Source organism: Microtus ochrogaster, unplaced genomic scaffold (genome assembly GCF_000317375.1).
Source record: "Microtus ochrogaster isolate Prairie Vole_2 unplaced genomic scaffold, MicOch1.0 UNK27, whole genome shotgun sequence".
NCBI lineage: Eukaryota > Metazoa > Chordata > Mammalia > Rodentia > Cricetidae > Microtus > Microtus ochrogaster.
In genome coordinates, this window is record NW_004949125.1 from 4685408 (window position 1) to 4713105 (window position 27698).

The 27698-nt window shown below is 46.7% G+C and overlaps 1 protein-coding gene and 1 pseudogene across 4 annotated transcripts in view; one reads left to right on the forward strand and one right to left on the reverse strand.

Annotated features, from left to right (window-relative positions):
• The window catches only part of Smurf1 (SMAD specific E3 ubiquitin protein ligase 1), a 102186-nt gene that overhangs the window by 27813 nt on the left and 46675 nt on the right, over nt 1–27698 (reverse strand). The window lies entirely within an intron of this gene.
• Nucleotides 24379–25636, forward strand: LOC101990201 (annotated as a pseudogene).

The window sequence follows — 27698 nt, forward strand, 5'->3', positions numbered from 1 at the left end:
AAGAAGAAGAAGAAGAAGAAGAAGAAGAAGAAGAAGAAGAAGAAGAAGAAGAAGAAGAAGAAGAAGAAGAAGAAGAAGAAGAAGAAGAAGGTGGAATAGTTGGTAAGAGGACTCAGCAGGTAAAGGTATTCCCACCAAGCCTGACCACCTGAGTTCAATTCCCAGGAGCCCACAGGTGGAAGGAGAGACCTGATGGATGGACTCCTGCACCATACCCAACATAAATAAATAAATAAACGCAACAACTTTGCAAAGAAGGTAGAAGGGTGGTGGTGTCAGGGAGAATGTAACTGACTGGATGAGTGAAGGGCTCATAACCATCATGAAGCTGAGGCAGGAGGACCGTGAGTTCAAGGACAACCTGGGCTAGTTAATGAGTGTCATGCCAGCTTGAGCCCAGGCACTGCCTCAGACAAACAGAAGGAAGGATGATGGATGAATAGATGATATATGTGTCACAGAGCTGCCACTCGGCAGGAGCGCTGAAGAGATATGCACTTTTCTGTTGCACCATTTTACAAATCTTGCTAGTTTTCAAGGATACGATGGTCTATGTTCATACCACATTGTGTATTTTTCCACTTAGTTCTTAAGAAACAGCTGTAGGGACCTCATCCACACACCATGGAGTTCTTCCAGTTAGACAGCATACAACCTGATGTGTTCCTTCACACATGGAGTTAACAGCTGTCACCAGGGCCAATTTTCAAACTTTTCTATCATCTCCGAAAGAAGTACTGTCCCATTAACACCACCTCTGTCACCTCAAACTCTTCAGCCTGAGGCAACAGCTGGTCTGTTTCTTGGCTCTGATAATTTGCCTAATTCTGAACACTTCTGATGGTTGGAACCACGGGCTGTGTGGGAGCTGAAGGCCGGTACTGTGTTAACTTTCCCTAAGGAGACCAGAGTAAGCATGAGCTCACCCCACACACAGAGCCCTGGGTTTGATCCTAGCAACTCCCTAAACCAGGTGCAGACATGCACACCCATAATCCCAGCATTTGGGGGTGAAGGTGGGAGAGTATTGAAGGCCATCCTCTGCTACACAGTGCACAAGGCCAGCTTGGGCTACCTAAGATCTTGTCAGAACTCTGAACTTAGGACACCCCCATCTGCTACCTCACCAGCCTCAAACGTTACTCACCAAGGCTGGGCCCCAGTTTTCTGAGGTGCTGGCACCCGATTACTTCTGAATGGAGTAATTCTGATCTCACTTTTCAAAAATAAGAATCATCATTCATATTTACAAAGCTACTGATGTTTTCATTTAGAGCTCATTTCAGTGGAATCTGGTTACATCATAAAATGGAGACAGTTTGGTAATGTTAGCATGAGGAAAGCCTTGCCTTGGTTTGTGTACAGGTCACTGAGGGCCCCTGAGTCTACTTTAAAGAAACAGAATTTCTCCTGCTAAAATAATGGCTGCCAATTTGCAATCTCCATCCTCTCTTGGTTCCTCTGCCTCCCTCCACAAGAGGGATATGGAGTAATGAATGCTCACTCTTCCTACAATGCAAAAAGTTGCCGTATACAGAGAGGTCACCTTTACCACAGGGTCACTATGGAGGCCAGCCTGAAGGAGATTCTCCTGCCTCTTCCTCCCCAGTGTTGGGATTAAATGTGCTCACCATCACGCCTGGCCCTGCTGCTTGTTTCCAGTTATGTTCTACTCACACTGGGGCTGTAGGGACACAGCAATGAGTCGAAGACATGTACTCGGCATGGAACCGGGGCCGGGGCTCAGCTGGCAGAGTGCTTGCTTAGCATGCATGAAGCCCTCGGTTGGTTTGATCCCTAGCACTGCATAAGCCCTGTGTGCTGGTACAGGCCTGTAATGTTAGCACCGGAGGAAGAGGCAGAGGGATCAGGAGTTCAAGGTCGTCCTTAGCTGTATGGCCAATGTGGGGGCCAATATGGACTATATGAGAACTGGCATTTAAAAAAAAAAGTGGAGAGAAAGAAATTAATTTATGGAAAACTCAGTTATTTTCCAGAGCAGGCCACTGTGCAGCTGTTGCCATCTCCGCTCTCTGTTTTGGTTTTCCTTGAGGCTGCGTCTCAGGTAGTCAAGCTAGTCTTGACCCCATTATATAGCTGGGAATGACTTTGGACTCCAGATCCTCCTGCTTCTACCTCCCAAGGCTGGGATTACTCGTCCTATTCTCTACCCCTGTACAGGTGTGCGCCACCAGGCAGGGCTCACCCAACTCCAATGTGGCCCTTGACCTTGGCCCCAAGTCCCCTCTCCTGCATCCCATGGTTTCCCAAGCACACTCCACTGCTCTCCCAAGCCATGGCCACAGTAAGAGTAATAACAGCATGTTCCTGAGTGTATACAATCGGGAGAGGAGCCTCGCTCACAAAAGGGCTATTTGTGAAGACACAACATCAGGACTGGGAGCTAAGAAAGGCTCAAACTTGTTTTCGTATTTTACTAGTTTCCTAGTCTCCGTTTCTAGAAACTGATGCTGCAACTTTTAATTTTTTCTGTTATGGAGATTGAGTTTCACTACATAGCCCACTGGGGCCTCAAACTCATAGCCAACAATCCTCTCTCAGCTTCCCAAGTCCTGGAATTACAGGTACTGTGGTGTTCGGCTGTCTGCTACTTTCTCTTTACTACTTTCTCTTCCTCTTAAATATCAAAATTCACCATCTTTCTTCTCGGCGGCTCCTGACTCTGTCATTTTCTGTGTGTACATATCAATATGTACTGTTTGTGTGCGTGTGTGCATATGTGTGTGGGTTCTCATGCACATGTGCAAGACGCATGTAGTGGCCAGAGCTTAATGTCCCTATGTCCCTATGTTCTGTGTTCTTCAATCTCTTATTAGTTTTTAAGTATTTCTCTCTCTCTCTCTCTCTCTCTCTCTCTCTCTCTCTCTCTCTCTCTGTGTGTGTGTGTGTGTGTGTGTGTGTGTGTGTGTGTACACAAGACTGTTCACGTCACAGCAAGTGTGTGGAGGTCAGAGGAAAACTCTATGGAATTACTTCCCCCTTCCACCCTTCCATGAGATCTGGGAAACAAACTCAGGTCATCTGGACTTGCAGGGCAAGTGCCTTGACCAGCCAAGTCATCTCATTGGGCCCTCAGTTTCTGACAGAGTTTCTCGTTGAAATTACAACTCAGTGATTTGGCTACACTAGTTAGCAGCAGCCTGGAGATCTGCCAACATGTTTCCAAATTCCAAGCACTGAGATCACAAGCACGTACCACTGCACCAAGGTTTTCATGTGTGTAGGCCACCATGTAGTCTCAGCATGTAGTCCAAGTTGGCCTGGAACTCTGTCTGCAACCAGACTCATCCTGAACTTGCCATCCTTGCCTTGCCTCAGGCTCCATCAGGTGCTAGGGTTACAGGTGTGCACAACCCAACCATGCCTGGCCATAGGTCCATCTTTTGAAACATACCTCATGTCCAAGAGCCTAGAACTCTGTATTACATGATACTTCTCCCTGTGTTCTAAGGCTTTCCGCCCCCTCATATCACATGACTTTCCCACTCTTCCTTGGCCTCTACTTCTGTACATCTAAGTATGGCTACTCAGGTCGGTTGCCAGGCGCTTCCCCCATGAAGCCTCACTTGGGCCGGAGTTTCTCCAGCATCCCTCTGGCTGCCAATGAGCACAGAAAGACAACCAGTTCAGTTTGGACAAAACCCAACTAGTCTTTTTTTTTTTTTTTTTTTTTGAGACAGGGTTTCTCTGTGGTTTTGGAGCCTACCCTGGAACTAGCTCTTGTAAACCAGGCTGGCCTCGAACTCACAGAGATCCACCTGCCTCTGCCTCCCAAGTGCTGGGATTAAAGGCGTGCACCACCACCGCCCGGCCCCCAGCTAGTCCTTTAAACAGTTACGGTGCTCACATTCTGACATTAGGCCTTTGTCATTTTTCCACCTTAAAGTGTCCTTTAATTAATGGTTGAAAGGGACATGATGACATAGGCACAATGTGGAGGCAGGAGGACCAAGGGTTACAGGCCTCCCTCGTGGGAGAGCTTGCCTCTAAAAGGAAGAGGAAGAAACAAAACAAACAAAACTTAAGGTTTGAACACTCTTAACATAGGTGGCCTTGCCACCCCAATGAGGTGGGTTCTCTGAAGAAGGCCTCTGCCTTTAGAAATAGTCTGGCTGTGGCGATAGCTATGGCATGCACACGCAAAACAGGGGCCTCATGAACAAGAAGGAAAAAAGAAAGAAAAATAATAGTGCCAACCCCTCCCAAAAAATTATCATTGCAAAGCTTATTAACTTGTTACTACCATGGGATATGGCTCAGCTGCTGGAAGAGAATGCCCAGGGCACACAAAGTCCTGGGTTCATCCCAGTGCTGCATAAATCACTCAAGCCTCTAATCCCCAACACTCAGAAGGTGGAGGCCGGAGATTTTGAGCTCCAGGCTGGCCCAAGCTACATGGTGAGCCCATACCACAAATCTAAAATTAAACAGTCTTTAAGTGACAAGGACCACAAAGAACAGAAGTTCTGTTCAAGGCAGGGGATGAGATCCTCATGTTCAAAGCCACAGTCCCAAAGCCACTAACTTGTAAATTCTCATACAAACTTAGGAAATCCCCAACTGTGCAGTAAGAGACAAAGATGAGAACTGAGGAGATGAGCACATACCGGTCCTCTACCTGAGTTTGGTTTTCAGTACCCATCTCAGGCAGGCCATACAACCTACTGTAACGCTAGCTAGCTCTGAAGGTCCAACGCCCTCCTGCATCTCCCAAGGGCACGAATGCTTGTGTGTGTGTGCACACAATTAAAAATAAATGCTTTTTTTTAAGAAGCAAAAATGAATTAACAGATAGATAAAACATACATGATCACATTGCAGCTTGTAGCTAAACAGACTCGTGACGTCAGACTGCAGCATGGGCAGAGCTGCATGAGTGACCTAGCAAACACCGCTCCCCAGCCCTCAGCAACTTCTCCACAAACACAAACATTCCAACTATTCAGATGCCACTAACTGAGAAAACTTGGGTTCTATGTGCATCAAGCCACAAAGGAACAGAAGTCCCTATGAACTACTGCCATGGAGTACGCAGCACTGAGTTGCACGTATGCATGCCCCAGAACCTGTAAGGAGAGGTGGAGCTGCTGTAGCAAGATTGCCTGGCACTGAGGCAGCTGCCCTTGCCTGCCCCACAGCCTCCTACCTATTACTGCCACCTATGGGCACCTATATCGCTTAATAAGTACTTTTGGGCCACAGAGATGGCTCAGTGAGTAAAAGGCGCCTGCTAGCAAGCCCAACAACCTGAATTCAAACCCCAAGCCCCACACAGTGAAAGGCAACTGGGTGCCACACACATTAAAGACATAATGCATGAGTGTGTGCACACTGCAAGTTTTTTATAAAGCACTTCTACTCGATCTCACAGGATGAGGTAACATAAGACCAGGGCAGGATTCCTTCTCCACCTCTGTGGGTTAAAGTGTCTGACTCGGTGGCTTATGCTGTCTACCCTAGTACCAGGAAGCCAATCTCTCCAGACCTGGGAACCTAACCCACTCTGCCTCATCACCAGGCACCACCATTTATGTCTCAGAAGCTGAAACCAAATCCCCTGCTGCCCTGTAGCTGCACCAGAGAGAGGGCTATGATTTTATTCTTCCAGGCATGTCCCCATGGCCGGCTGTAATGCCTGGTACACAGAAGCGACTTTAGAGACAGTGGCTACACAGACGGACTAGGTGATAACCCAGTACAGTTCCCTGTAACGCTAACAGATAGACTCAAGAGGGCAGAGACTGTCTTTTGACCTATTGCACTCCAACCACAGCACAGGGCCCAGCCTAAGCCAGTGCGTCATAAACGCTGAGACGAATGAAATAGTTGCTAGTCTGGTTCAATGAATGAAGGCAATATATCTGCTAGTCCCCACAGGGACACACCTGGACCCCATAACGTCTTCCTCAAGGCTGGGGTTCAAAGCTTGGTGGCTCTGCATCCTGCCAAAGCAGCACTGGTGACAAGAGTTCGGCACTAACAAGAATGCTTTGCAGTTTCAAATCTGAGGTGGATTGCAACGAGGAGGAATGAAGTATGCATCTAAAGGATGCAACAAAATCCCAAGGATATTTGGAACTTTTGAAGAAAGTGTCGAGGAGCAAGTAGTGGTGGCACACACCTTTAATCCCAGCCCTCGGGAGGCAGAGGCAGGTGGATCTCTGAGTTTGAAGCCAGCCTGGTCTACAGAACAAGTTCCAGTACAGCAAAGACTACACAGAGAAAACCTGTCTTGAAAGAAAAAAAAAAAAGTCTTGTGAATTGACAGAGCCATTTTTACACCTTAAGGGATGATCTCCCAGGATCTTTCAGGATGATGAATTCTAGGAAAACCCCTAACTGAGTTGCAGTGTTTCTAAAGTTTACTGAGGATGGAACCCAAGGTCTGTGCGAGGCAGACCAGCCGTCTGAGTCATGCCCCAGCCCCTCCCTAGGGATTCTGGGAAGGCACCTATTGTTGAGTTATGCTCTACACCAACCCCTAAACACTGCTTTTTTAAGCCCCTGGATCCCTTCCTGGGAAAAGAAGCTGTCTTCTCAGGACACACTCTGCAGAGCTCCTGTCTTTGTTTCTTCCAAGCATCACGGACTGTACTCCAGAGCTTGGCAGATGAGAAGCCTGTCTCACGTAGAGCCTGTCTCAGTAGGACAATTCCATTCGTGGTGGCTTGAATGAGAATGGTCCCCATAGGCTCATAGATTTGAATGCTTGGTCTACAGTTGGTTGAACCATTTGGAAAAGATTAGGAGGTGTGTCACCGGGGGTGGGATCTGAGGGTTCAAGCAAGCCATTTCCAGTTAGCACCCACGCACCCACCCCCTGCTACGTGTTTGTGGCTCAGGTGTAAGCTCTCAGCTACTTCTCCAGCATAATACCTGCCTTCCTGTGCCATGTTCCTAGGCATGTCGACCATAGACTCTGTGAGCCTGGAACTGTAAGCAGAAATTCAATGCTTTCTTTTATAAGCTGCCTTGGTCACGGTGTTCTGTCACAACAACAGAACAAAAACTAAGTATCCAATACCATCCCAGGTCCTGGCTCTATCTCTCTCTCCCACAGAGTTTCGGGGGGCTGGGGGGAGTCGTCTCAATGTGGTCAACAAAACCAGGACATTTATAGGTAAAAACAGATTTCCTTGTTTTAGACTAGAGGAACAAAACTTGTGTTTTGTCAGAGAAATTTTTTTTGTTAGCTCCACTTTTTTTCTTTAATCTTTTTTATTGTTTTTATTAAGCTATATACATTTTTCTCCACCCCCCTCCCTCCTCCCCTTCTCTCTCCTGTGACCCCCACACTCCCACTTTACTCAGGAGATTTTGTCTTTTTCATTTTCCTATGTAGATCCGTGTATGTATCTCTTAGGGTCCTCTTTATTGTTTAGTTTCTCTGGGGTTGTGGCCCATAGGCTGGTTTTTCTTCGCTTTATGTCTAAAAGCCACTTGTGAGCGATAACTATTAGATTTGTCTTTCTGGATCTGGGTCTGAGGAAGTTCTGACTAAATACTATAACCCAGAAGTACTCAGATTTGAATGCTGTCTCCATGCAATTTGTTTATCTCTCCTTCCCAATGTCACTAATTCAAATGCCACATGGAGGGCAGTGCTTACTAATTCCAACAACTCATCCCCCAATCATTAGCTGTCTTCTATCTCCAAAAAAGCTCAGGGTAATTCTACAAGCTGGAGCTAATGAGCAGCTTGCAAAGCAGGTGCTTCCAACACCTCCCTAGGGAACAGACTGTCGCCCAGACAACCATCTGACCCATCCATGCCCCCGCCAGAAGTACTCAATGAAATCTATCAATGGGATGCGCTGGGCTGTTGGCACATCCTGTTATGTGAGAATTTAAAAACACAATCTACTTCCCTTCAGTGGAGTCAGTCACAGCAAATAACATGCATTAGCTGCTCACAGGATGAGCAGGCATTGTTCATACAACATTATCTACCCACTATCAGAGTTCCACGAGACAGGACTGCTCTACAGTCATTGAACTGGTCACAGAAAACGAAGGCTTAGGAGCCTAAGCAGCTCAGGCTGGAGATGCAATTGCTGGAATGCGTACCCAGCATACACAACGTCCTGGGTTCCATCCTCAGCATCACGTAGGCCCAGCATGATGCAGGCCTAAATGCCAGCGCTTGGGAGATGGAGAGTGGAGGGATCATAAATTCAAGGTCTATGTCCTTGCTATGTGGTGAATTGGAAGCTAGCCTAGGCTATGTGAACCCTTGGTGGGAGGCAGGGAGTTGGGGGGAGTGTGTGCTCCCCTAAACAGCTTAATAAGCCACAGTTAGGAGGAGCTGTGGGTTCTGAGCAGCGATGTATTTTTACAATTAACCAACAAGTTACTGGAGGTGGACCACACACCAAGGTCTGATGGGAGCTCTGAGGACACCAGCGGGAACAAACACAAAGGCTGCTTGTCCTTGCCAGGCCCCAAGGGCTGGGCTTTCAAGCAAGGCGAACTAAGATCACTCTCAGTTTTTTGTTTTTTACTTTTACCAACTGCTTAAAACTGTCTTTCTTCTCAGGCTCAGACTGGCCTCTTACGGGTGTAAAACAGAAAACTAAATCCTCCAGAAAAGCACAGACCTTTAACCCCTAGCTGTCTCTCAACAGATAAAATAGATCTGATCATCACCCTAGAAGATAATCAAATTAATCCCACCCCGTGAACTATCCCAGAGTTATCAGGGAGAACAGTCTCTTTAATCCAACCCCCCCCCACTGACCACACTCTTGTTTGTTTTTAAAACAACATTCTCACTATTAGCCCAGGATGGACTACAACTTTAAGCCTCCTGAAGGCGGAGACTGTTTGTTTGCTTCCTAATCCTCAAACCCAAATAATAACACAGAAACTATATTAATTGCAACACTGTTTGGCCAATGTTTAGGTACATTTTTAGTTAACTCTTACATCTTAAATTAACCCATTTCTATTAATCTGTGTATCGCCATGAGGCTGTGGCCTAAAGGTTCTGGCTGGGGGATTTCTTCTTTGGCAGCTATATGGCATCTCCTTGATTCCGCCTACTTTTTCTCTATAACTCTATTCGGATTTACTCTACTAAGCCATTGGCCAAAACAGCTTCTTTAATAACCAGTGGTAATAAAACATATTCATAGCATACAGAGGGGAATCCCACATCAGCCCCCAGCCTCCAGAGTACCAGGACCACAGGCATGTACCACCATCCCTGGCTCTTTTGCTGAAGCTACCTCAAACAAGGTGGTAAATGCTGAGAGTGAAGGGAAGGCTGGATGACTTCACAGATAAAAGCTAAGTGCATTAGTCCCTAATATCATCAGACAAGTCAAAACACACACAGGCTGAGGGTAGGTAAACAACAGCAAGAAACAGCGCTGTCAGAATTCTCTCTCTCTCAGATGCTGTCCCATTTCATCAGCCTGCATACTAACTACATTAATAAATTCACACATAGAAGACAAGAGGGCTGCATTTGGATTTCAGGCTCAGCAAAGTAACATTCTGTGAAAGCACATACATGCCACAAAAACCCCAAAAGTCAGTCACTTCTGAACAAGTTCCTCTGCCCTTTCTTCCTACAGAAGCTCGTCTGAGCACTCTCACATGCTGTAGAGTTATTTAGGCAGCTTTCACTCAAACCAGAGAGCAGGTCAGGTGGCATACATCAAAGCAGACAGGAAAACAGTTCAGAGATCAAAGCCACCACTCAAGATGTCCCAGCAGAGCCAATGACTGATCAGCACTGATCTATTTGGGGCCATGGCTCAGCAGATGAAACTGCCACACTTGAGGACCAGAATCCAAACACGAGGACCTGCAAGGACAACCTGCCTGTTATCCTCAAGCACATCATGGCACACTCATCCCTCTTCCCAAAAGGTAAATAATGTATTTTTTTAAGGCTTTTTTTAAATTGATCTACTCTATGAGAGAAGGCCATAACAGGTCGTTGAGGTCTGCTGTCGCACTAACAATGAGTGTTCAGAATGGGACAATGTGTCACAACAGTAAAGAATTCAAAACACTGTGGTCAAAGACAGAATGAGAACATCCTTCCAAAGTTCCATTTGATGATCACGAGCCATCAATTCCACCCTGTGGTATACTCACAGTCAGTGGAAATGCATGCATGAAGTATGTATGTGTAACATGTTCACAGTATCATTCAAGGGTCATAGTGCAACAAATAAGAGATGAGGCCTAGGAACCACTGAGATGAACCTCAGTGCACACTGCATATTAAAGGAGCCAGGCTTGGCCACAAATGTTTGCAACCCCGCCTGCTGGGAGGTCCACTTAAGCACCGGAGTTAAGGGCCAGCCTGGGAAACACAACAAGACAATATCCCAGATAGATAGATAGATAGATAGATAGATAGATAGATAGATAGATAGATAGATAGATAGATAGATGATAGATAGATAGACAGATGATAGATAGATAGATAGATAGATAGATAGACAGATGATAGATAGATAGATAGATAGATAGATAGATAGATAGATAGATAGATAGACAGATGATAGATAGATAGATAGATAGATAGATAGACAGATGATAGATAGATAGACAGACAGACAGACAGACAGACAGACAGACAGATAGATAGATAGATAGATGAGCTGGAAAGATGGCTCAGCAGTTAGAGCACTGACTGCTCTTCCAGAGGACATGGGTCCAATTTCCCACACCTCTCCGGTCTCTGTAGGTACTGCACACACAAGGTACACAGGCCTATATGGAAACCAAGGGCTCAAATTAATAAAAGAAAATTTTTTAAAAATTTAAGGGAGATCAGCTCATACTGGTAGTATCAAGTCCAAGGGCTGAGGAGTCATGTAATAGCCCCTAACGGCCAGCCTGGAACATTCTCCACAATGAAACAAGGCAGTAAGCTTTCCCTAAAACAGAGCCATCAATGTCTGTGAGTCTATCCATACAAAGATAAATAAATGAGGCAGTAGAGTAATAAAGGGAAGACATCCCGAGTATACAGAGGCACCTCAAATCAATGAGGCTGACTCAGCCCTCCGGACACTGCAGAACTGCCTACCACCAAAGCGTACCAGGTGTGGAAGGCGCAGAACAGAATGCCTTTATTGGGGGCGAGTGGGGGTGGGGTGGGGTGAGGGGTGGCTTAGAACCTACACAATCAACTGCAGCCAGGTAGGTGTCAGCACTGTGAAGTCCCATTGCTCGTCATGTGACATGCTGGGTGACAATGGTGCCCCAGGGGTCTGCCTCCTACAGTCTCACAGGGAGGAAGATGTTGAACAACTCCAGCTGAGTAAGTCCACAAAGCACCCAGCTAGTTCCTCTGGAAACCACTAGGCCCCACACAAGACAAGACTGACCTCCCCTGCACGAGGAGCCCAAGGAGAGAAAAGAAACATCCTGAAAACCAGGGAAACCTGAACACAGCAAGGACTCCTTCCAACAACAATGCATTAATAATGGGTCACTGGTTATAATGAGAGCACACAGGGTCAGTGTGAACTGGGGAAGCTCCCAGATGTGTGGGGCGGGCTCTATTATCTGCCCAGTAATTTGGGAATACTAAAATATCCTTAACAAGTAAGTCTGTTGATAAAAACAAAGCAGGCTTCTTTTGGAGGACAGGATAAACTGCTCCTCTGTGACAGCTAATTACACTGTATGATGCGGTGACCCCTTAACACCGCATAAACCTGACATGGAAGACACACCTGCAATTTCAGCATGAGAAGCTGAATGAAAGATTAGAAGTTCGAGGCCAGCCTGGCCTACAGAGTGAGTTCCAGGACAGCTTGGGCTGTTACACAAAGAAACCCGGTCTTGAAACCTCCCCTCCCCAAATGAACGAGTTCAAGATCATCCTTGGTGACATGAGTTTAAGTCTAGCTTGGGCTACAAGAGACACTGCATCCTCAAAAAAAAAAAAAAAGGAAATTAAGGGAAGTCAGTGAAATGGCTCAGTGAGTAAAGGCATCTGCCACCAAGTTTGAGACCTCCACATGCACACCATAGCAAATGCATGAATACACGGGCACACACAGAAGTTTTTTACTGGGTATAATGGACAACACCTTTGAACCCAGCATCCAGAAGGCAGAGGCTAGGGGTCCTCTGTACCCTGGAGGCCAGCCCGGTCTACATAGTGAGTTCCAGGCCAGCTAGGGCTACATAGTGAGATCTTGTCTCAAAACCAAAAATCCACATCTGTACATACTACAGTCCCAGCAGAAGTAGAAGTAACAGAAGTACTGGCAGTCAGGGTCAAGCTCAAGGACAGCTTGGGTTACATGAGGTTGTTTTTAAAAAAAAAAATGTGGAAATGACGGTAAATAATACAGCATAATTTTCTTGCTTTGTTTAAGGCAGTAATCCTTAAATTTCCTTCAAAATAACTATATAAAAAACATTCATGAGAAAAATCTTACTTTTCAATTAAAGTATTAGTGACTTTGTAGAAGAGAGGGGAGGGCCAGGAGTTGGTGTTCTTGTCGGCTTCTTAGCCATTCACCAAATGCTGCACATGCTCCCCCTCTGCAGTCTCTGCTCGGGTTATTAATACGCCATTTACGATTCTCGCCATCAGCCAACTCCAAAGGCTGACCGTGGCATTGCTCCAGGTTGGTGCATAAATACACAGAAGAGAACAAAGCAACTGAAAAGGGGATGAGATTCAAGTCAATGAGAGCAAAGTGACACGGAGCAGCCAAGCCTGTCCTCAACAGCTACTCTTTCAAAAACTGATTCATAAAATAGCTTGCACGGGGGCTGACGATGTCCCTCTGCCTGTCCTGCTAACCCTGCTGTTTTTTCTCATCTAAAAGGGCCAACAGGCTGAGAATGTTTTTGTCTCCTCTGCACAGCCCTGGTTCAATCCCAGACCAAGAGCGGGGGAGGTCTGTGAGCATGCTGGTACCCTAAGTCTCACTTCCTACGGAATGGGGGCCCGGATGAGGAGGCGGAGGCTGACAGGCTGCCGTTGCTGCCATCCACCACCTCACTGTATAATGAAGGCAGCATGACAGAGATCCTCCACACATTCCCAGAGCTCCGCTCCTCATAAGCAACACTCCTGGCATGCCGTGTGGCTATGTGGGCAGAAGAGGTCCCAAGAGGGAAGGCTGGGGCCCAGGATAGTGTCCTGGGTGACTGAAGGATAGCACATCAACAGAACACCTCCTCCTGCTTCTCGTGCACTTGACAGAGAGGCAGGAGAGACCAGCTGCAGAGTGAATGCAGAACTAGGAACTAAACTCTCCCACAGAAGTCACGGCACAGAAGAGAAACACTGGCTCCATCATCTGTAAATCAACCCGAGCATCAGGGGATTTTTTTAAGTTTTGCAGCAGCTCTTGGATTAAAAAGAAAGAGGATCTGGAACTAAGAGCTGAAGGACACAAAATCCTACCTCAAAGTACAGAGGTAAATTTCATCCATTAGAAACCAGCAAGAAAGCTGGGGAGGTGGCTCAATGGTCAAAGCACTCGTCACATAACCCTAAGGACCAGAGTTCAGATCTCCAGAACTGGCGGAAATGCTTGGTGGTCATGGCAGCCAACCTGCAATTCCTGCCTCAGAAGGTGAAGGACAGGGATCCTCAGAGCAAACAGGCCACCTAAGTGAGTTCTGGGCTTGATTCATAGACCCTGCCTCACTGAATGAGGCAGAAAGGATAGAGGTTAATCCCAGACATCAACCTTGGGCCTCCACATGCCTGAGCACTCATATGGACTCATATGGACGGACAGACGGACAAACATCCAAACAAAACAAACCCAAAGATTGTGAACAAATGAACTAAAGCTTTTAAGAAAAGAACAACAGGGCTGGAGAGATGGCTCAGAGGTTGGGGGTGCTGGCTGCTCTTCCAGGGGTCCTGAGTTCAGTTCCCGGCGACCACATGGTGGCTCACAACCATCTGTACTGGGATCTGGCGCCCTGCTCTGGCGTGCGGGCATACATCGAGGCAGAATGTTGTATACATAATAAATAAATAAATATTTTTTTAAAAAAAGAAAAGAACAACAAATGAAACCACGTAAAGCAAACAACTCACACCGATTTAAAAAAAAAAAAAAAAAACAAGACTACAGTGGAATAACCATCAACTTAGAGACCAGGTCCTGATCTAAATAAAAGGCTAAGCTAGGCAGGTGCAGTAGCATGTTCCTTAATCTCAGAACTCTAAAGCTACAGGCAGACGGATCTCTGTGGGTTGGGTTCGACGCCAGCCTGGTCAATACAGTGAGTTCCAGGACAGCCAGAACTACACTTACCCTGTCTCAAAAAAACAAAAACCAAAACCACTTGGCTGGCCACATGGCTCAGCAGGTAAAGACAACCATCGCTCAGGATCTGGATCCACACGGTGGAAGGACAGAACATGTTATCCTCCAACCACCACAGCCAGGCCTCGGCACACAGCACACTACAACACACAAAATAAGTAAAAGTAACAAAATCTTTTTTTAAAGGTTAGGTAAAACAAAACAAAAAGAAAAAATTTGTACCAGTACCCTCAAGAAAAAAGAAATCACAAATAACATCTATAAAGACCAAAACCGGGCTGAAGAGAAGCTCGGTGCTTACAAGAGTTAACCAGTCTTGCAGGGGTTCCAAGGCTGGTTCCCAGCACCCATATTGGGCAGCTCCCAAGCTCTGGCTTCTCCGGGCACCTGTACTAGTGGGTACACACTCACACATAGAGACACACATATATGCACATAATTAAAGTCTTTAAAAAGATAAAGACAAGTCAGGCAATGGTGGCGCACTTTAATCACCAGACAGAGGCAGGTGGATCTCTGTGACTTTGGAGGTCAGTGTGGAAGAGACACTGTGACAACACTGGAGATTTACTCCAGAACTGTTTAGTTTTTGAGACTGAGTCTTGCCTCATCCTTTGCATGGCTCCGGGGACTTGGGCCAGACTAAGAGAGTGAAGGAAGACAGACAGACACACAGAAAAGCTGGGATCGGGTGGACTGGGTTCTCTGATGGAGAAGCTGCAGCATCCCAGAAGCTTAGGGTGTGTGTTAGATGTTTGAATGGTTGCAAACAACTGGACAAAAAGGAGGAATTATTACAAACTGAAAGACAAGGAGACAGGGTAAGTATATACAACTGAACAAGAAGCAGGCTTAGCTCATCTCAGTAGGAACAGTCTCTGCAGGTGAGCAGTCTCCAGGCCAAAAACATCCTGGAGCTGTGGTGGACATTTTCTGCACACACTCTTAAAAGCCACATTGGGACCAGAAGGGAAGACTGCCATGGGTCTAAGGCTAGGGTCCTTGACATACCCACACCAACTCACGTCAACAGCACACACCCAAGGGTTCTGATTCCCAAAGAGTCTCTCATACCCTAGATTGACTACAAACTCTTCATATAGTTGAAGATGACCTTGAATTTCTGGTCCCCCCCCCCACCTCCACTCCTAAATGTGGAGATTACAGGCAAGTGCTACCATGCTAGGTTTCACTCAGAAACCGTAACTTCTGCTGAGTCAGTCTATTAAGAAAATTCAAAGTGATTGACTAGAATATTAAACCATGGGAAGAGAAGAGTAAGTCTCTGCTGTACACTTTTGTCAATTATTAAATGGAATGTTCATCGAGTAGCATTTCAGAATGACAGATAAATAGCCCGTCCACTAAGTAAACCACTGACATCTTGAGCAATGATTTCAACTATCCCTGCTATGTGTGTACTGAATTACTCAACATTAGCAAAATTCTCCACAATTCCCAAGGCTCTCCACTGCCTAAAAACTGCTTCCCAGCCAGGTGTTGGTAGCACGTGCCTTTAATCCCAGTACTCGGGGAGGCAGAGGCTGGGTGGATCTCTGTGAGTTCAAGGCCAGCCTGGTCTACAAGAGCTAGTTACATTCAGCAACAGGTTCCAAAACTACAGAGATACCATCTCAAAAAAAAACTAAAAAAAAAAAAAACAAAAAAAAAACCAAAACAAAAAACAACTGCTTCCTTTAAATTCAAGTCTAAGACTGTCGATGGCCCTCCTCTCCCTGGGGCCAACTGTGACTTTTCTCTCTAAATGCACACGTCTGCAGATGTGCACACACACAGAGCACACATTCGGAGTTCAGAAAAGGATCTGAGTGTGAGTCCCAGGGCCTTCCACCTACTGTCTCCAACAGCCTCCCACTGCACAGCACTGGGCTGCAGGGGTTGCAACATTTGGCTTTTTATATTTTGTTTAGAAGTTTGGGGGTGCAAACTTGGGGTCCTCATGAGCACCTTCCAAACTGAGCTGTTTCCCAAGTCAGTGACCCCCAAATCTCTCAGTTTTGGGTTCACAAAACATCTAAGTGAAGGATAGGGAAGCAGAAACCTTCCGCATACCCATCATGTGATTGATTAGGCAGAAACCAAATGTGGCAAATCCATCATAGAATAATACTCAGCCCCCCCAAAAAAGGAAGGAATTTGCCTTATGTGGTGGGGTGATGCACAGCTGTAACCCCACTTAGGAAACTTATGCTGGAGGACTGATCATTAGTCTAGGCTAGCCCACACAGCTCAAGATCCTGTCTCAAAAAACAAACGAATAAACACACACACACACACACACACACACACACAAAACCCTGGGAAGGATACTAATATGACAAATATATGCAAAGACAGGGATGCAGCTTCCATGTGCTATGCAAACTCTGAAGAGGCAGAAGCAGCGGGCCCGGATTACATAATTCCACTCAGAGGAAGTATCCCAAATAGACTAGCAAAACCTAAGAGGATGCGAAGTAGATTAGTGACTGCCAGCTGTTACACAGAGGAGAAAGGAGAGGGCCCCAAATATATTTAAAAACTTGAACTGGAGACTGGAGAAATGGCTCAGAAGAGCATATACTGCTCTTACGGAGGATCGGGGTACAGTTTCCAGTTCTCACAATGGGAAGCTCACTCCTGCCTCTTAACTCCAGTTCCAAGGGTTCCACCTCCCTAGGCACATACTCACACATACGTTAACAACTACAAAGACTACAAAAAAAAAAAAAATACTCCTGAAAGAAATACTGAAATATCTTCAAGGTGGGGAAGTTGACCTCAAGAGGCGAAGCTTTGATCTAATTATATTTCAGTAAAAATTCAGGCACGGGGCTAGGGCCACAGCAGAAACAAAACCCTGTATTCCATCCACAAAACCACAGAAGTCAGGCTTGATAGCACACAACTATATCTCAGCCCCTGGAGGGGGCAGAAGAATCAGGGTTCAAAGTCATCCTCATCTGCAATGAGTTCCAGACCAGCCTAGACCAAAGGAGTCTCTGTCTTAAAAACAAAGAATAAATGGAACAGTGACTTGGAAATTACTAGCAGTAGCGTTTGCTTCTTCTAAACAAGCCCTTCAGTCTCGGGGCACTGTACTGACGAGCACTGCAGATGGCTTTGGGGAGCTGCACATAGCCCTCACAGGGTCCCCTCAATTCACCATTGTGACAGCTCTCAGTCAGGCCTGTCCTGCTCAACCCCAGCAACTCTCCAGCCGGGACGCCACAACAGGAGCTGGCACTTCTTTGCTCAGATTCACTTTCAACATGAAATAATGATTTGTTGGATAAGGGAATAAAGCACTTCATTATACAATGTCCCCAACAGCCAGGATTAGACCCACCCACAAAACAACGTAAATTAAAAAAATAATAATAATGTTGTTCGTTGAGTCTAAACACCTAGCACTCAGCACCCACTTCCCATGAGATCACCCACCGTCCCTAAGCCTCCCCCAAGGCAGACCGCCAGGTGCACACACCTGCATGTACTGATATATGTAGATGCCTACACATCCACACACACTGTGTACACACACTGTCATGGACACACATCCAAATACACTCCTGTGTGCATGTATCTGTGGATCCCCAGAACTGTCACACAGCCCTCCAACATGCTCCTCCATCTAGCTTCTACCGCCAGCTCCTCTCCTGTCCAGACCCTGCCCTAGAGACTCCCTTCCCCGTCAGCTGTGCTTTATGGCCCTAGAACGCTCCTCCTGTCTCTATAAGTTACCTACACAACTCTCCCAGCAGATCTTTTAACTCCTTTGATACAGAATCTTCAGCAGGCAAGGGTCTGTCTAAGAAAATGGACCCTGACAAGTGGAACAAAATTTCCAATGAGCTACAGGCAGATGGCAAGAATTCAGACAAACTTGGGCTGGGGTTATTGCTCAGCTTAGCATGCATAAAGCCTACCACCTGGGTGTGGTGGTACCTACCAAAATCACAGCACTCAGTAGGTGGACAAGAAGAATCGGGAATTCACGGCCGGCCTGAATAAGATCTATCTCAGGACAAAACAAAGAACTGTGCAATGGGACCAGGAAGTTGGCTTTGTTTGGAGGTTTGTTTCTGTGGAAGTGAGACAGGCTATCTGCAGGGGTAGGCGGCTTTGGGACAGACAGAAAGGGTGCAGTAGGAGAAATCAGACATGGTGGGCGGATCCCGGGACTCGCCTGCCCGTTTCTTGCACACTGTGAGGTAGGTGAGGTACAGGGCTACAGAATCTCAAAGATCTAACTGATGAGGCTTTGGTGTAGCTCCAGGATAGCTCTTGCCCAGCATACTAAGGCTTGAGTTCAATCCCCAGCAACCCCTCAGAAGAAAAAAACAATAGAACCAAAAGATAGCTCAGTGGAAAAAAAAATGCTTGCCATCAAGCCTGATGACCACACCTGGCTTTGATTCTCAGCACCCACAAGGTGGAAGGTGAGAAGTAACTCCTGAAAGTTGTCCTCTGACCTTTGCATGTGTGCTGCAGTGGGTGCATGCCCCCCCCGCCACCACAATAAAATACATCTATAAATGTACGTTAATAATAATTTTTAAAAAAGGTAAGATACAACTGATTGGTGTTTTGTTTTGTTTTGTTTTGTTTTGTTTTTCTCTGAAGCCTTTAAAAGCTTTCCCAGCAGAGTCAGTCAATGGGAAGTGAATGACCCACACCAGGTAACTCAGTTTGCCCCAGCAGTCAAAGGCCAGTTTCCCTCAGTGACCCAAGGTGAGTATTTCTGCAAACCTAACAATGTAAATCTTTTATCTTATCCCGGCCTGCACACAGCCTTCCTAAAAAGTGGGCCTTCTACTGACTGAAAACCAAACACTGGTCAAACAGGTCGATCCTGCCACTCCCCTTCCTTACAGCAGAGGGAGGCTGGGGCACCTTGGTGTGTGTGTGTGTGTGTGTGTGTGTGTGTGTGTGTGTGTGTGTGTGTGTGTGTGCGAGAACCTTTGTCTTTCCTGCCACATAAACTGTTAACTCAGACATCAACTCCTCAGCCCACCACAGGGACAGAGCCGGAAGGGAGAGACCAAGAAGGGGGAGCATGCATGACCTGGGGTGGGAGGGAGACCAGGACAAATACTCTGCTCTCCACTCTAAAACATCAAATGTAGTAGGCTCCCACATCTGAGCTCTTGTTTCCTGAGGTTTCAGAGGGCTGTATTTGACCTCTGGAAGCATTAAATGGAGAGCCAGGAGTGGGGGTTCGTGGCTGTAATCCCAGTACTCAGGATGCTGAGTGGAAGCATCACAGCCGAATTCAAGCCAGCCTGGGCTACAAGTCAGATCTTGCCTAAAATGAAAAACAAAGAACTACAGGTGTGTGTTCGTATGTGTACAGTGATGGATGGATAGACGACAGACAGACGGACAATAGAAAATTCCACATTATGAGAGGAAGACAGCATTCACTAACTTTTCACAACCACTGGAAACTCCAGGCGTGTCCATCGCCCTCTTCTGGACTACACTAGTGCCTGCTCTCACACGCACAGACTACACTAGTGCCTGCTCTCACACGCACAGACTACACTAGTGCCTGCTCTCACACGCACAGACTACACTAGTGCCTGCTCTCACATGCACAGACACACAGGCACACAATTCAAAGTTAATGAAAACAAACCTTTAAAAAAGAGAGAAAAAAAATGACCAATGACTTGAATGATCTGGTATCGGGATCCTTTCCTCCAAGAATATAGGAAATACCTTTCTGTCACGACACACCTCTACTGCCTGTATGCTGGTCTCTGCAAGAGTTCAACCCTGCAGAGGCTGCCAGCAGCTCTGATCTATGCCTCAGTTGGCTAACTGTGCCCGGTTTTGTACATAAAATTCCACTGGCCCCCAGTCACACTCATGGACCTGCTTGGTATCTATGGCTACAATACTAGAATTGAGTAGCTGCAATAGGGACCATATGGCTATGAAGAATAAAATATTTACTATCTGGGCATTTTAGGAGTTTGTATGTAAACCCAAGGAATCTAACAGAAACACATTCCCAAAATATTGTACCAGCTTTGGGGTACTTATTTGTTTCTTTACATAATTTGAAACACACACAATTTGGAATAGTTCATATAATGTGCAGCCACCAAACCTGGACCAGATGTGAGTATAGTACAGTGAGCCACAGCAGCCCAGGAAGCATTTCTCTCAGGTTGCTACGTTGGTATCTACTGGGAAATATTTTCAGGATAAGGGGTAGAAAATGAGAGAAAACTTGATGGGTTGGCTTGGCCTGGGCTCAGAGAAAGGAGCTGAGTACCTTCTTAAGGCCTCACACACCCTAAGAGTTGGGGCTACACAGGAAATGGGTTGGCCCTAATCCATTCCACCTGCAAGCCCCAGCCATGTCGATGTTCAAAACCACTCCAGAAAAAGATCTTTCTGGAACAAGCCAGAACCCACCATGATGAAACATTCAGACCAAAAAGAAAAAGCCCATCTCAGAGGTGAAAACAACACCAGCCTCCACCCACCCACCCATGTCAACTGTCCACAAGAGCAAAGCTTCTTGCAGACCCGGGATTTATTTACCAAGGGCAGAATCTACCCAGGCTAATAAGGTCTGGTCTTTGCAACTTTAGGTATGGACAGCTAGGAAGGTGGCCCAACTAAGTGAAAATATCAAGGAGGCACAAAGTCATAACCTCCTTGCCCTACCAGGTTCCTCAGTTGAATATCCCCAGTATTCAACGCCAGCATTCTCTAACTCTTTCTAGGCTCCCTAGCTTGGACCCCAGACTAAGTTACGGGTTTTCTGTCTTTGCCTCCCAGGATGGGTCACTGGCCTTAATCACATGTCACAAAGTCCCCTGTCCACCTCCGCCCTCAGTGTCTGGAGACTCCACACTCAACAACACAAACCCGAGGCCATACAGAATCTCCTCCACTACAGCACACCGATAAACAGTTGAGGGTTTTGAAATTACTAACTCACGAGTTCAAAACTCACATTTCAGCTCTTTATCAGATGGGCACCATGAGGGAAATTACTCAACTTCTCCAGGCCATCAGCTTCCCACCTGCACCACGAGGAGGTTCAGAACTGCAGAAATCTGAGGCACTGGAAGCCTGTGCTCCTGGCTGAGGTCAGACAGGGTGCCACTCGACCGGACTCACTTCTATAAACAAGCCATCTTTCGCAATCTGCCTGGTCAAGTTTTTACAGGTTCCTGATCTGTCAATGTCGTACTGAAGTGCTAGGTAGTGTTTCCAAGCATGGACGGCAGGGCTGAGCCATCTCTCCAGCCTTTTGACATGATTTGCTTGCTTTTGTTTTTTGTTTGTTTGCTTTTCGAGACAGGGTTTCTCTCTGTGTAGCTTTGGAGCCTGTCCTGGAATTCGCTCTTGTAGACCAGGCTGGCCTCAAACTCACAGAGATCTGCCTGCCTCTGCTTTCCAAGTGATGGGATTAAAGGCGTGCACCACCATTGCCTGGCAACATGTATTTCTTTTTTTAAAATGATGAATGTGAGTCACTATGTGGTCCTCTGTAAGAGCAGTAAGCACTCTCAACCACTGAGCTGCCCTCTCTAGCCCCTAGACACTTTAACAGAGAAACCCAGTCTAGCTTGATGAGATGAGAAGCCAAGTCTTCAACTGTGAACGGAGTACATCTAACCCTGCTACAGTAAAAGGCTTGGGGGCTTCAGATGCGGCTTAGTGGAGGCTTGCCTTGCAGACACCAAGTTTTGTCTGGACTTGGGTTCCTGGGCGGTTAACCCAGAGTTCAGTCGTCATGAATCAACAACCAGAAGCAGTGCACATGAAACTACACTGCCCATCAGGCAGCTGGTGACATACTCTGGCCGGAAAGAAGCTCTGCAATCCTCCAGGAGGGAGGACTTGGTCCCGCTCACTCACTGTCCTCGGAGGGAAGTAGTATGTATCCTAAGTCCTGTGGATAATGGGAGCCGACCCCCTTTGGCCACTCCGCCTCCACTGCCTCTCAGGTCTGCTCTCACTCCCACCAGGTAATGTGCATGGACTCTGGGGAATGCCCTGTCCTGACCACACCATATCACCATGAGAAGCCACGCAGACAGAGGGCTAGAAATATAGACGTGGGCAGGAACAAGCATGGCACAGGCAGGAGGCTGTAGACAGAGCATCCCCAGTCAGCCTACAGGGAATGACAGGGAGAGCTGAGCTGCACACTCAGAACACACTGCTACTCTCTGCCCACACCTTCCAGGATGTATGAGCAGCTCAGTGCTCCCGAAACCATCGTATTTAGGAAATGTTCCCCCACAGTGAATTATGAATCAATCTAATTAAAAGCTGCCTTCAGTTCAGCTCCATGGGTAAGCACTGGCTTCCCTCTCCTCCCAGGTCAGAGCCCCTCACCTACTGTTGCCAGCTTTAGTTACAGAAATCAAGCGAGAACACGCCAAGTAATCACCACCATAGTGACGTATGGAGTCTAACCTGTGGGAATAGCGCCGAAACGTCAACAAAACTCAACAAAGCCACTGCCCTCATAATGGCAATAAATTACTGTGAGTGCTCGAGTCTTCTAAAAATGGCACCCAAATCCTAAGCAATTCTGCCATTTTATGCCTGAAATTTCCGCACAGAAGCACTGTGTGCCAAGATAAGTGCAGTTCATGTTTCCACTCTGCTCACACAAGGAACCTGGGCAGAAAAACTGGCCCCAGTCTACAAGACATACACTGAACACGCTTCTGCACAGTTTTTAAAGACTAATTCTCAGTCTTTCTATTATTGATGTGTGTATGTGTGCCTGTGTGTGAGTGTGCAGATGGAGTCAAGAAGAGGGTAGGATCCCTTGCAGCTGGAATCATAGGGTCTGTGAGCCACCCAACATGGGTGCTGGGAACCTGAACGAGGTCCTCTGGAAGAGGAGCAAGTGCTCTTGACATCTGAGACATCTCTCCAGCCCTGCTACATAGAACAGGAGAAAACTACACGCCCCTGGCTGAAATGAGATAAGAACCCAAGTCGTCAACTATGAGGTGATTATAAAGAAATCTACAACAAGAAGCATGATGAGCTGGAATGTGGCTTAGGCAGCCTGCCTGCAGGAAAAGAGCCTGAGTTCTATCCCCTCATCACTTTAAACGGGGTGTGACATACACCTGTAATCCCACCACTCAGGGAGTAGAGGCAGAGGATGGGGAGATGAAGATCATCCTTACACAGCTAGCCTGGGCTACATCACTTATTATCTCAAACACGCACACACAAAACCCCATGAATTGCACACACAAAACTCATCATGAATTGCTCAATTGAAATTTATGCACAAAACCAACCTACAGCTATAAACAATTAAAAGATGGAAGTTGTGTGAGTTGTTCATTTATTTGTTTGTTTGTTTGTTTGTTTATATTATTCATTTGGTTGGTTTTTGATCTTTACAAGATAGGGTTTTTCTGGGTAGCCCTGGCTGTCCTGGCCTCAGACTCAGAGATTTGCCTGCCTCCTGAGCGCTGGGATTACAGGTGTGCGCCACCACAGCCCGGCAGGTGAGCTGTTCTTCAGCCAACTCTTGCCTGACAGCAGTCTTAAATATGTCAGGGATGCAAACTCAAAATATTAGAAATTAACTGAGGACCCAACTAAAACTTCATAAATAACACTTTTCTGCAGGGTGGAGTTCAAGACACGGTTTGCTGCCCTAGCTGCCCTGGAATTTGTTTTGTAGACCAGGCTGGCCTTGAACTCAGAGATTCCCCCTGCCTCTGCCTCCTGACCTGAGTGCTGGGATTAATTAATAGTGTGTGCCACCACCACCCAGCTAATAACACCTTTTGTATGGTGTGGGAGGTCCTTCTATGTGTTGCTTTTATTGGTTAATGAATAAAGAAACTGCCTTGGCCTGTTGATAGGACAGAACTTAGGTAGGTGGGGAAAACTGGACTGAATGCTGGGAGAAGAAGGTGGAGAGAGAGAGAAGCCTCTGGAGACAGACATGCTGAAACTTTGCTGGTAGGCCACGACCTCATGGTGATATACACATTAATAAAAATAGGTTAAATTAAGATGTACAAGTGAACCAATAAGAAGCTAGAGCTAGCTCTATCGGCGGCGGCGTGTAAGGAGAGATGTCTCACAGGAAATTCTCTGCTCCCAGGCATGGGTCCTTGGGCTTCTTGCCACGGAAGCGCAACAGCAGGCATCGTGGGAAAGTGAAGAGCTTCCCCAAGGATGACCCTTCCAAGCCTGTTCACCTCACAGCCTTTCTAGGCTACAAGGCTGGCATGACCCACATTGTCCGGGAGGTTGACAGACCAGGATCCAAGGTAAACAAGAAAGAAGTCATGGAGGCTGTAACCATTGTGGAAACACCACCTATGGTAGTTGTGGGCATCGTGGGATAAGTCGAAACCCCACGAGGTCTCCGCACCTTCAAGACAGTATTTGCTGAGCACATCAGTGATGAGTGTAAAAGGCGGTTCTACAAGAACTGGCACAAATCTAAGAAGAAGGCCTTCACCAAATACTGTAAGAAATGGCAGGATGACATGGGCAAGAAACAGCTGGAGAAGGACTTCAACAGCATGAAGAAGTACTGCCAGGTCATCCGCATAATTGCCCACACTCAGATGCGTCTGCTTCCTCTGTGCCAGAAGAAGGCACACTTGATGGAGATCCAGCTAAATGGGGGCACTGTGGCTGAGAAGTTGGACTGGGCCCGGGAGAGGCTGGAGCAGCAGGTTCCTGTGAACCAGGTGTTTGGGCAGGATGAGATGATTGATGTCATTGGAGTGACAAAAGGCAAAGACTACAAAGGGGTGACCAGTCGTTGGCATACAAAGAAACTGCCCCGCAAGACCCATCGAGGGTTGCGCAAGGTTGCCTGTATTGGCGCTTGGCACCCTGCCCGAGTGGCCTTCTCTGTGGCTCGGGCTGGGCAGAAAGGCTACCATCATCGGACAGAAATCAACAAGAAGATTTACAAGATTGGTCAGGGCTACCTTATCAAGGATGGCAAGCTGATCAAGAACAATGCATCTACCGACTATGACCTTTCTGACAAGAGCATCAACCCACTGGGTGGCTTTGTCCATTATGGTGAGGTAACCAATGACTTCATCATGCTCAAAGGCTGTGTGGCGGGAACCAAGAAGCGAGTGCTCACACTCCGCAAGTCCTTGCTGGTGCAGACCAAACGGCGGGCTCTGGAGAAGATTGATCTGAAATTCATTGACACCACCTCCAAGTTTGGCCACGGTCGTTTCCAGACCATGGAGGAGAAGAAAGCATTCATGGGACCACTCAAGAAAGACCGCATTGCCAAGGAGGAAGGTGCTTAATGCCAGAATTTGCTTGAATGGTGTGGTTGGTCTCCATAAAAACTTTCAGTGAAAAAAAAAAAAAAGAAAAAGAAAAAGCTAGAGCTAATGGGCCAATAAGTGATTTAATTAATACAGTTTTTGTGTGATTATTTCAGGTCTAAGTTAGCCAGGTGGCCAGGAACCAACAAGCCCCCTCCCACTACATTTGTAAGACAGTATATCAACAGAAACAAAGAATAGCCGGGCAGTGGTGGCGCACGCCTTTAATCCCAGCACTCGGGAGGCAGAGGCAGGCAGATCTCTGTGAGTTCGAGGCCAGTCTGGTCTACAGAACTAGTTCCAGGACAGGCTCCAAAGCTACAGAGAAACCTTGTCTCGAAAAAACAAACAAACAAATCCAAAATAAAACAGAAACAAAAATAGTTTCCGTATCACAAAGAGAAAGGCTTCTAGTAAATGGAAATAGCACTGAAACTCAAAAAGCTCAGGATGGTATGTATCAGCTTAATTTTTAGATAATTCCACAGATAATTTTGAACTACAGCTTTAGCTCCCTACTGAATTTAAGGGCATTGGAGAGTTAGCATCTCAGCTGGGCGAGAGACCAGAGAGTCTAAAGACTACAGAGCAGGGTTCAACACATCCTCTGAAACGTTTCCATAATGCACAAGCACAGCTTTGACTGCTAAGTGACCATGATATCAGAGCAGAGAAACCATTCTGATTCAACTGTGAGTTTTCCCAAGCCCTAAGTAACACTGAGAGTTTGATGAAAATCTCAGGCGTAGGCTGGGGGTGGATGGAGCTCAGCATCAGAGAACGCATTGCACACAAGTCCTAGGTTTGATTCCCGTCACCATAAAATGGGGGGGCGGGGGAGATTGGTATCTCAGGCAAGGGAAAAGCAAGCCCTTTCTAACTTGGCTTCAGCATGAATCCTATCTTCAGGATGGGCCTCGATGACAAGCCAAGGGCTCACCAAGCACTGGCTGCCACTGGTGGGCTTTCCTTACAGCCAACATCGCTCCAAACTCCATCCATATGTAACTTAAGCACTCCCAAAATTTCCACTTTGCAGGGCTTGGTACTTAACTCACTCAGTAGAGTGCTTGCCCAGCAGGCAAAACCTTTCAGTCTGATCCCCAGCACCACATACACCAAGCATGGTAGTGCGCACCTGTAGTCCCAACACTCTGCAAGTGAAGACAGGAGACTCTAGACATTTATGGCTAGCCTGGACCACATGAGACCTCATCTCAAAAAACATATTAGGCCCAGATCCATAGCAGTACCTGACCCTAGAGAGAACCCAAGGCTTCACGCTTCAGCCCGGTGTAACCTACTGACCAGTGCCATTTTAGAGCCTTTATTCAGGATGAGGGGCTGTGGTTCTCTAACTAAGAAAGCAGGGGTCCCTGTGTGTGTATGTGTGTGTGTGTGTGTGTGTGTGTGTGTAGTGTGCCTTGGATCAGGGTTTTGCATGACAGTGGATGGCTTTCAAATACAAACAACCAGCACTCCTCAACTGTGGGGAACCACTGAGCCTCCTGCCAAGTGAGCACTAGGCAGCAAACAAACAGGGACAGACAGCACTATGGGAGGTTCTAAAGTTTGCCAGCATGGAGGCACCCACAGAGACTGGCCACAACACAGGCTCTGAGCCCAGCAAGGCCAGTGGGGCAGCATCGTGCCTACAGTATCTACTCACAGGACACTGAGTCTTACCACATTAAATTCAAAACGGTGGGGTGAGTTAAGAACATTGGCTGCAAAACAAACCTGTACAATAAAGGAACTTCTGGAGGCATCACCATCCTGACTTCAAACTCTACTACAGAGTTACAGTACGGGAAAGAGCCTAGAATTGGCATAAAAACAGACAGGAGGATCAATGGAATCAAATCAATAACTCATATGTCAACCCACACACCTACGAACACCTGATTTTTGACAAAGAAGTACAAAATATAAAATGGAAAAAAAGAAAGCCTTTTCAACAAATGGTGCTGGCATAACTAGATATCAACATGTAGAAGAATGAAAATAGATCCGTATCTATCACCATGCACAAAACTCAAGTCCAAATGGATCAAAGACCTCAACATAAATCCAATTA